Source organism: Lynx canadensis, chromosome A1, assembly GCF_007474595.2.
Source record: "Lynx canadensis isolate LIC74 chromosome A1, mLynCan4.pri.v2, whole genome shotgun sequence".
NCBI classification, from domain to species: Eukaryota; Metazoa; Chordata; class Mammalia; order Carnivora; family Felidae; genus Lynx; species Lynx canadensis.
The window spans coordinates 137,679,880-137,689,237 of record NC_044303.2 but is presented as its reverse complement, the minus strand read 5'-3'; positions in this window follow the sequence as shown (position 1 = coordinate 137,689,237).

The window sequence follows — 9,358 nt, the reverse complement described above, 5'->3', positions numbered from 1 at the left end:
TCCTGATAAACCCAAGGTAAGTTGAAAATGCACTTATTACATCTAACCTACGGAACATCATAGCTTAGCTTGGCCTGCCTTACTAACAGGCGGAGCACTTACGTTAGCCTACAGTTAGGCAAATCATCTAACACAAGGCCTATTTTATAATCAAGTATTGAGTATCTCATGTAATTCACTGAATACTGCACTGAAAGTGAGAAACAGAGTGGCTGTCACTGTGATCTCGGGCTGACAGAGCTGCGGCCACCTAGCATCACGGGAGAGTTTCCCTGCCTGTTACCAGCCAGGGGAAAGATCAAAACTCAGAAATCAAAGTACAGTTTCTACTGAATGCGTATTGCTTTCACACCATTATGAAGTCAAAAAATTGTAAGCTCAACCAGTGTAAGTTGGGAACCATCTGTACTGCATTTCATAGAACTTAAGATGTCATTGACTGTAAGACGTACTGTTATTTTATGTACCATTAAAAAAGAAGACAAAAGCCCCTGTTGATTAAACTGTGACACAATATAAGGTTCATTCCAGTTTCAGACTGTTAAAATGTGAAAATGAATGTGCATTTTAGAGTCGATTGCATAGGGCCTTTATTGAGTGTCTACTGTATACCAGGTTCTATTCCCGCCTTGACAAACATTTTCTTAATTATTTCTTTTTTTTAAGTTTATTTATTTATTAAGAGAGAGAGAGAGAGCGCGTGCACACACACACACACAAGTGGGGGAGGGGGAGAGAGAGACAGAGAGAGAGAGAGAGAGAGAATCGCAAGGAGACTCAACACCATCAGTGCAGAGCCCGATGTGGGGCTCAAACCCACAGACTGCAAGATCATGACCTGAGCCGAAGTCAGACACTTAACTGACAGAGCCATTCAGGGACCCTTCTCAATTAATCCTTATCAAAACCTACTGACTCAGGTATCCTTGCCCTTATGTTATAAAGAAAACAAGGCACAGTGACACTAATGACACGGGCTAAAGGTCACAGAGCTTGTAAGTGGAACAAACTCCTCATTCCTACTTGTTTTCAGATGTCTGTTCTTAATCTGTGACTCTCCAGTCAAGCTATGTCTGGACAAATTGTGACACTCCTGGGTGTTTTCAGCAGGTCACCTGTTTTCAGCTTGGGCACTTTTCATTTATGGCAAAGCCTTATAGGGACTTCATGGTGAGGCAATGCCTCATCCTTCCCTAACTCAGAAGGCTTAGCCATGAGGCACATTGAGTCTTCTTGAGCCGGGGGAGAGAGTAAAGGAAGGGCAGGGTTGGCCTGGACCCCAAGGAGTTAGCTGTTGGCCAACATGCAACATCGAAAAAGCCAAAGCAAACAATTCAGAACTGATATAACCAGGAATCCTTGCCCAGAGAGATGCTGTAATTGGTAAGGCAGCATAACAGGAGTTTCTGGTTGGTGACAGTATTAAAAATCTGGTAAGGGGCCATGCATGGGTTCAAGATGGCCCATCTACTTGCCTTGGAATCCAAAGGAAAAGTTCTCAACCTGTGAGAAGTTAGGGTACTGAAACTCAGGATGAGATTCTAACCTCAGCAGGGAAATGGGGAGGTAGGAAAGTCTGGAAGAACCTCAGTTCTACAACCTGGACAATATGGTGGAAGCAGGAGACAACTATAGCAATATAGGATTTGTGGATGCTTGGGGTTTGAGAACAAGCCACCAGACACTCCACACACCAATTCCATGTGCTGGTCCTCCTCTCATTGTTGACTGGTTGGGTGATCTTAGGGGCTGAGGCTAAGCAGGAAAGGCTGGAGAAGGAAGGCCATCACATTCCTCACTTATGAGGGAAATCAGGGGAGGTTGGACCAGGCAACAGTGAGACTCAGGTTGGACAATTCCATTCTTGCTACTTTTCTGTTAACACTTTGTGAGACTTCCCTTTTGAGTTTAAGTCCCACTCAGGCTTTTACTAGTTGTGTGGCAAATCATTTAACCCCTCTTATTCTCAGTTTCCTTTATAGTAAAATAGAAATATTTAATTCAGAGATTGGTTGTGAGGATTAAGAAAGACTAAGTGATTACAAAGTTGGTCTAGGTATGAGTTAGCTCCTCTTCCTTTCAGCTCTCTAGGCCATGTATTAAATGCCATCTGTACAATTAAGACTTTTCTACCTTCCTCCTACCTTAACACAGCAATAATGATAATCATTTATACATGGTCTACAGTTTCCGAAAAATTATTCTATGCATTACCCTATTCCTTTAGCTGATTCTTCCAACAATCCATTGAAATACCTGGCAAAACACTCTTTTTAAAATTTCTGTTAAATAGTAACAAAAATATTTTTTAAATTCCCTTCTGCAGAAAGGAAAGACAGAAACTGGACATATTGGTGGGAAAGGCTAAGCTTGTCTAAACTCGCCTGTGTAAAGCAGAGGGGAGATGTCAGGGAACAGACGATGGAAGACAGTTTGAATTGTGCCCTGGGTGCTATGATTCTAGGAATGTAAGAGTCACTAACTTTTATTATTATTTTTTAAGTTATGTTTTAATATTTATTTATTTTTGAGAGAGAGAGAGACAGAGTACAAGTCAGAGAGGGGCAGAGAGAGAGAGGGAGACACAGAATCAGAAGCAGGCTCCAGGCTCTGAGCCATCAGTGCAGAGCCTGATGTAGGGCTCGAACCCACGAACCACAAGATCATGACCTGAGCTGAAGTCAGACACTTAACCAACTGAGCCACCCAGGCGCCCCTAGGGTCACTGACTTTTAAATGATTGCTTGAGTAATATTAATAAAAATCTTTTTGTGTACATGTTCAAATGCCAAAGGATTCTTGACTATTTAAAAAGTCGTTCTCCTTGGTTTCTAGATAGGGACTTTACCTTATAGGTTTAATATCCCTAAAAGAGTGTCTGGCCAAGAGGTATTATTATGTTCAATAGTCATAGAATACTAAAATGCCTTTTAATCAGACATTTCTTTATTGCTTGTAAAGTGCTCTGGGCTATTTCCATTCTAAACGATGGAATACACTTATATAAAGCAAAGTATACCTAACAGATAATCGGGTTGAGAGCAGAACTCTGAGGAAATGAGACATCTGACAGGTAAACATTTGTCTTTGGGGTGAGACTTCCCTTTGTTTGAGAATGGACCAGTTGAATGAATCCTTTTAGTAATGTATTTGTAAGGCAAATACCTATCCATTTTTTCTTAGGGAAGCCCAGAAAGTAGTGTAATAACCCCAAATGCAAAACCTTCAGAGTAACTTACTAAATGTTCTGTTTAATAATGTAAATGTAGTATATTTGCAAGATAATGAAAAAATTCCTAAATCTGAAGTTGTACTGTCCTTTGCCTAGAAATGATGCCTTGGTGAGTTATGTGTATTTTTATCCAAGCAGTGTCCATTCAAGCCTGGGAACCACCAGGAAGGTCATGTAGGCCTGGACCTTCTTTCACCTGAAGGCCAAGGGAAGTCTATGATGTGAGTGTAGATCAGCAAGAAGCAGCACTAGATGGACTGGACCACTGGTGTCCTACCCAAGAGTTAAGATGGATAACCTTGATTTGGGGCAACATTTGAGGATTCACATGATTGTCCCAGAGATGAGGGCCTCAGCACCCTGAGTGTGCACCTGCCATCTTGAGGTGGGAAAGAGAAGGAGCTTAGCCTGGGAAGAGAGGCTTTGCATCTTCCCTGGGGGCAAAAAGGGGATTGAGCTTGGATGCTGGAATATAGAGGTACCTGAAAATTCCTGCGGAAAGGGTGCAGCTGGCTCCTCTCCACATCGGGAAAAGACTTGTGGGGGCTAGCAAGGCAGGGATCGTCAACTTATGTTTGGGCTGTGACTTTCAGGGCAACCATCTGTAGTCCTAGTTGTGGGCTATCTTTTGGGGTAAGTAAAACCTTGGTTTGTGAGCCTAATTCATTCTGGAAACATACTTGTAATCCAAAGGACTTGTATATCAAAGTGAATTTCAATAACCTGTGTCTCACTTGTGATCATGTGACCTACAGTGTCAGGTACTACTTTTATTTCAAGACATTGCTCATTTATCAAATTAAAAGTTATTAGAAGGTTTGCTCATCTTGTGCAACACTTGTAAAACAAGTTGCTCGTAACTCAAGGTTTTACTGTATTTCTGTTCTCCCTCATCTTTCAGCGAAGCCTTATTTAAAGGGACAGCTTCTTTGAGATGTGCTTTGAAACATTGATGGAGGCAGCTCTGTCCACAATTAGGGAGGAAGTAAAACCTGAAAGCAGAAACTGCCCGGGGCGGGGCGGGGGGGTGGGGGTGGGGGTGGGGGTGGGAGGATGGTTAGGTGTGAGCAGATAACCTGTGCACAAAGTAGAGCAATAGTCTAGAGAGAGTGTTTGGCTGGGGGAGCCTGAGGATTTGTGGAATATGTCTTTATTCCTCAAGTTTTCACTGCTACCCCTGAGGGGTAGCCCAGTGAAAGATGAGACTTTCTGCTTTTATAGGCATGTGTGTCAGAGTTATTTGGGCATAAGAGAAGTTTGACCCCAAAGAGCTGAGAATTTAGGAGAGTGTCTGAGTTGTACAGTCTTTTTTTATTTTTTATTTTTAAGTAGGCTCCACACCAGCATGGAACTCAGTGCAGGGCTTTAACTCATGACTCTGAGATCAAGACCTGAGCTGAGATCAAGAGTCAGACCTTAACTGACAGAGCCACCCAGGCACCCCTGAGTTGTATAGTCTTAAACACTCAACTCAGGTATCTTCATAAGGCTTGCTCAGCCTGGTGTCTGAGTTCACCATCTTTCTTACTGTTCCTTCAACACCGTGGGTGCTATTACACAAATAATAATAACATTTATTGACTGCTTACAGTGTGCCAAACAGTGACTTAAGTGCTTAAATGGTTTATCTCATTCAGTACTTTGGTATTCCCATTTTTCAGGTGAGGAAACTCAAACTTGGAGAAGTTATATGATTTGCTTGAAGTCCCACAGCTAGGCGTTCAGAGTCAGGATGTGAATCCCAAAGGCCTGTTCCAGAATCCGTGCACGTAGGAATTAAAATGTACTCCTTTTACTTCTCCCTTTGTTCACTTTTTAAAAATGTGAATTTCCTTAGGATAGTATCTGTATTTTTTAAATCTCTGTCTCCCTATCTTTTAGCATAGTGCTAGATACATAACAAATGTTTGGCAAATGTTAATGGAAGGATGAATGAATGATAGTGCCTAAGGAGCCAAAGTTTAAGAAAATACCCTGACGCTTTTCTTACAGTGTATGAATGAATAAAATAATGTACTCACCTCTGCTCGTGACACATAATAATCACTCAGTAAATGTTAGCTATTATTATCATTACTGGAAATAAAAATACATTTAAGAGAACACTTATTTTTGCACAGGAATGCATCAGACATCTTATTTTTTTCATAATCTCCTTTACTTTGATTGCTTATTTCTATACAATTTTAGAAAGAGGTGAGCATTTAGTTTCTCTGTGGTATTTTTTTAAATGTTTTATTTTTGAGAGAGAGACAGAGAGACAGAGAGACAGAGAGACAGAGAGGCAGAGCACAGGTGGGGGAGGGGCAGAGAGAGGGAGACACAAAATCTGAAGCAGGCTCCAGACTTTGAGCTGTCGGTACAGAGCCCGACGCAGGGCTCTAACTCACAAGCCATGAGATCATGACTGTAGCCAAAGTGGGACACTCAACAGACTGAGCCACCCAGGCACCCCTAGAGTATTCTGAATGTATAGGAGTTAAATACCATTTTTGATAGAATTTTCCTTTGAAATGTGAGTGGTGTTTGCTTGAAATATGAATATAGTTAAGCAGGATACAGGGCTGCTGCAAGTTCAATGTAAGCAATCTGCAGTGTAACAACGTGAGAATATAGATGACATTGAATGTAAAAGGGTTTCTTATCATAGGCTTCCAGCCATCACAGCCTGAGGACAAAAGCCAACTGCCAGATTAGAGGAATATTATGATTTAGTATAATACAAAACTCAAGCTTTCTCACTTTTGGCTTTATAGTCAATCCATTCCCATTGTTCTTGCTATAAAATTATCTAAATTGATTTCGCTTTAAAATTTTTCTAAATAGAAAATTGTCCAATGGTGCCAATTTACCTAAGGCATTTGGAATATCCTATTGTGGGTGTCTTTGAGGAGATAGGTAGAGTGAAAGAGTTTATTACTTTTATTGTTGTTGTTGTTATAATTATATTAATCATTTATCCATTTGTGGCAGAATCTGCTCATGGCACACCCCAATATCTATTCTGTCTCCTCCTCAGTAACAGAACCCTGCATTTAGATGGGAACAATATACCCAGCTAAAAGAGCCTTCCTTGCAACTAGGTGTCAGTGTGATTATGTGATGAAATTCTGCTCAATGATATAGAAGTGGAAGTGTCGTGAGTTATTTCTGGAAAATCTCATTAAGAGGGAGGAAGGAGACCCCATTTGCCCCCTCTTCCTTCTTCCTGTAGCCTGGAATGCAAATACAAACACTGGAGCTCCAGCAGCTGGTTTGGGCTGTGAGGTGGCTTTGCAAATGGAAGCCATGAATGGCAAAGCAGCTACAAAAAAAGGGACTGGGTCCCTAACAATGTACAGCCTCCATAGTAGTCTTGAAGGGCCAATTTCTGGTCATTACATGAAAGAGATGAAAACTTTTTCCTTATTTCTGCTGTCAGTTTGCATCTTCGTTATACGCAGCCAAGCCCAATTCTAAGAAGTATTCTAAGAAAGTAACAGAAACTTTTCAAGAAAACTCTATCTATCCGTGTATTAAGGTACTTCCATTGTGTGGCGTTTTGATGCTGTTCATCTCCAGCTTTTTGGTCCTATCTTCCCTCCTTAGATAATCTTTTAGTTTCCCTGTTAAGATGAGAGCTGCTTTGAGGCTCTTGTTTTGTTTTGTTTTGTTTTCTTTTGTTTCGCTATATTCCTATTTTCAGTATCTTTGTATGGGTATTACAATTTCCTTAGTTTTCCTCTGTCTCTTCTCTGAAGTCCTCATGAGGCCCCAGCGTCAAATTACACTTCCGTCAATGAACATAGAAGTTTCTCATTAATTCAGAGGGTAGGAACTCACGAAAACAATTGTTCTAAGTGATTTTTTTTTTTATTTAATAGGATTTGTGGAAACTAATTTTTAGTGCGTCTATGATGATAAATTAGCAAACACCAATTGAATGCAGGCAGTCGTCAATTTAATCAAGCATTTGATAGTCTCCCGTGAGAAGCAGAGAATAGAAAAAACTCCAACTAAGCTTTGACTCCCAGCTCTGACAGTTAATAGCTATGTGAACTTGGAAAAATATCTCAACTTCTTGAGCCTCAATTCCTTATCTATAAAGTAAGTAGTGATCAAGAGGAAAAGTGCTAATGCACACGTAAAAAGAACATGTCTCTGTCAGCTTTATAATGTACTTTGCCAATGTAAAGGATTTTGGGTCAGTGGAAAACAATCTGGGCTCAGAACTAAGTGTGCACTTGCTAGCTGTGTAACTTTGGCCAAATTAGTTAATATCTAACTAACAGGAGTTAAATACCATTTTCTCCTATTGTTAGGAGCCTCAGTTTTCTTATTTGTATAATGAGAAAAATGATAGTAGTGCCTGACAGGGCTACTGTGAGGATGACGTGAAATAACATATGTGAAGACTCTCAGACAGTACCTGGTGCTAGAAAATGGTAAATATTAGTATACTTGTGGTTGTTACTGCTATTACTACTTTCTTGGGGATAAATGGTCAACCGTGGCTTGTTACATTTAAAGTAGCTAAGTGGATGGGTGATCGAACCACACTGTAAAAAGAATATCCATTAAAAGCTTTATGTCAACCTAAAGGAACATGTTAGGTACAGTATTGTGGGCTCAGCCAATATTTTTACTGACACCATGCATGAAAGTAAAGTTTTCTTATTACACTTGATGGTAACACAAAGTTGGGAGGGCTAGAACAATGGAAAGGACATGGGGATTGAAGACTGAGGACTTGGCTTTGAGTCCCCAAATTCAATCATGTAATGACTCAGGTTCCTCATCTGCAAAATAATAATAACATTGGTAAAAGGACCAGGCAGATGCCTTTTGTGAGTATTTTTTCCTGAAAGATCTCACATAGTCCATGACTCATTCTGAAAAATGATCATGCGCTTGCTTGTTTACGACCTTAAAGTAGTTCCAATAAGTGATGATAGTATAAGCATAGTTCACCAGCTTCAAAAGTAGGCAATTATCAACAATCAGTACATTTAAACTATTTCAGATTTTATGCACAAAGTTTTCCCTTATTTATTTTTCAAAGTCACGTACTTGAAATTTGTATAAAATAGAAGCAAATGAATTAACCCGGGCTGCTACCCAAAAGAGGACTGCAGTTTGGGGATTCTGAGGCCAGCTTGGATCATGAGGAAGGCTTAAGAAGAGCAGTTTGGCCCAAACCTAATAATTCTTCCTGCAGAGATCAGCCTAGAAGGAGCAGTGACAGTAAGAACCCTTCATTGCCTAGCCCTGTCTCTGAGACAACAGTGCTTTGCTGGTGTTGGAAGAAAAAGGCTAGAGCTGAAGAGATAAGCTAAATTTACATACGAAATTGGGTGACGCTGATTTTATAGCTCTAATGGATACTTGTTACTCTCCCATTTGTCCTTCAGACTACAAGAAGTTTTTTTCCACGAGTATCGACCAACACTGGCTACATCAAATACATGTTTCCACCTCACCTGACCCCTGACACCTCAGGGTTGTATGTCTTCACCACAGCCACTGTGATGAAGGACTTTCTGTGGGGTCTTGCCTTCTGTTACCCAAGACGAATGCCCAGGATCTCTGGTCCCTCTTACCTTTCCAGATTTGTACGAAGTCCTATGCCAGAGGTCATAGGATGTAGTTTCCCTACTGGTTGCTGAAGGGGCCACAACCTTGGTGTTTAGAGGCATAAACTCCTCATGGAACAAACTTTGATTAGTACAAAGTGAAGCCAGTGGATAAATTCCTTCTCCATTTTTTCCCCACCACCAGAGACTGTTCTGAGTCATGGTTTTTCCATTTAATCTGTCCAGACATGTCCTACATGGTCACACTGCAACACCAGTCAGGCAATTGCTTGTTATGGAACAGTAGACAGCGTGGTCAGTGCCTTACCTTGCTTTTCCTTCCCATACTCCTCTGACTCACTTGTCTTTTCTTTCACTCTCGCTTCTCAGTGATTGAACTTTCCAAGGAAGCCTTGCTTCAGAATCAATTTTTTTTCCTAGGGAACTCAGACTAATGCGCTAACTCTAGGCAGTGACTTGAGAGAGTTACTGAGCCCATACCTTCTAGGAACTTACAGTTCAGGTCAAGAGACTGATACAGAAAGCATGTACCACAGTACAAAGCTGTGCACAA